Source organism: Sapajus apella, unplaced genomic scaffold (genome assembly GCF_009761245.1).
Source record: "Sapajus apella isolate SASKATOON/1434 unplaced genomic scaffold, GSC_monkey_1.0 scaffold38, whole genome shotgun sequence".
Taxonomy (NCBI): domain Eukaryota; kingdom Metazoa; phylum Chordata; class Mammalia; order Primates; family Cebidae; genus Sapajus; species Sapajus apella.
This window is the reverse complement of record NW_022436978.1, coordinates 14,134,433-14,136,337: the sequence shown is the minus strand read 5'-3', so window position 1 is coordinate 14,136,337 and position 1,905 is coordinate 14,134,433. Positions and strand designations below refer to the sequence as shown.

General features: G+C 34.6%; 1 non-coding gene across 1 annotated transcript; it reads right to left on the bottom strand.

The window, feature by feature from the left end:
• Positions 1-1,366: 1,366 nt before the first annotated feature.
• LOC116565090 lies at positions 1,367-1,470 on the bottom strand. The gene has a single exon (XR_004275249.1). It is a non-coding gene; the product is annotated as a small nucleolar RNA U13 (small nucleolar RNA).
• Between the last annotated feature and the right edge of the window lie 435 nt (positions 1,471-1,905).

Genomic DNA, 1,905 nt, shown 5'->3' with positions numbered 1-1,905 from the left:
GTACAGTAATGTTTCACATAATAATTACTTTAAATAAATAGACCAAAAAATCCAGTCAAAAAAAGATTTTAAGATTTGATTAAAAAGGAAACACCAGCCATGCCAGGTGTGACTCATACCTGGCATCACAGTACTTTGGGAGGCTGAAGCAGAAGGATCACATGAGGCCAGGAGTTTGAGACCAGCCTGAGAAAGAACACAAGAGCCTGACTCTACAAAAAAAGGAAATTGCTAACTATAGGCTGTTTACAAAAGACACATATTAAATGTAAAATACATATGTTAAATATAAGTTAAAGTGAAAAGATAGAAAAAGACAAACAAGGAAATATTAAACATAAGAAAACTGGAGAGGTTCTGTTAATATAAAACAAAGTAGGTACAGAACAAGGAGTATCACCAGAGGTAAGGAGGAAAATTCCACAACGATTAATAAGTACCAGTTCATCAAGAAAACATAATGATAGTAAGTGTGTATGCACCTAGATACAGAAATTCAAAATACGTAAAACAAAAACTAAGAGAATCGAAAGAAAAAAAATCTACAATTACAGTTGGAAATTTCAAAACTCCTCTCTCAGGAATGAATAGAACAAGAAGGCAAAATCTAATAAGGAGATAGTCTTGAGCAACACTATCAATCAACTTGTCCAATGGATATTTATAGAAGACTTTATCCACCAGCTGCAGTATACAGGTTTCTTTCAAGTGTGCATGAAACTTTTATCAAGAGAATCCATATGGTAAGTCGAAATCTGAGTGTTCATAAATTTTTAAACATATATAGAATATAAATATCTATTATATATACATAACATACAGTAGAAATGTAACTAAAATATCTTTATAGAATATAGACAATATATGAATCTATTTTATGTATACAATAGATTATATATATCATAGATTCAGGGGGTAATGTGCAGATTTCTTACATGGGCATATTGCATAATGCTGGGGTTTGGGCTTCTAGTGAACCTATCACTAAAACAGTGAACACAGTATCCAGTAAGTGGTGTTTCCAGCTCTTGCTCCCTCATTCTCTCACCCTTTTTGGAGTCTCCAGTTTCTGTTGCTTCTATCTTTATTTTTTTGAGAACCCATTCTTTAGTTCTGACTTATAAGTGAGAATATGCAGCATTTGATTTTCTGTTTATGCATTAATTCACTTAGGATTATTGTATCCAGCTCCATTCATGTTGCTGCAAAGGATGTGATTTTGTTTATGGGTATGTAGTATTCCATGGTGTGCATGTATCACATTTTCTTTATCCAGTACACCATTGATGGACACATAGGTTGATTCCTTGTTATTGTGAATAGTGCTGTGATAAATATATGAGTGTAAGTGCCTTTTTTTCTTCTTCTTCAGGTCATAATGTGCTGATGTCTTAATAAGGTTCAGTGGATGGCACATCTCATACCTGTGCATGAACACCCAATCATCACGCTCATGAACTACAAAAGGATCTGCAGGTGTCTTTTTGATAGAACAATTTATTTTCCTTTAGATAGATACTCAATAATGGGAATGCTGGGTTGTATAGTAGATTGCTCTATTTTTAGTTCTTTGAGAAATCTTCATATTGTTTTCCATAGGGGTTGAACTAATTTACATTCCCACCAACAGTGTATAAGTGTTCCTTTTTCTCTGTATCCTCACCAACATCTGTTATTTTTAAATTTTTATTAATAGTCATTCTAAATGGTGTGAGATGGTATCTCCTTGTGGTATTAATTTGCATTTCTCAGCTGGGCACTGTGGCTCACTCCTGTAATCCCAGCACTCTGGGAAGCCAAGGTGGGCAGATCACCTAGGGTCAGGAGTTTGAGACGAGCCTGACCAACATGGTGAAACCCCTTCTCTACTAAAAATACAAAAAATTAGCTGGGTGTGGTGTTGCA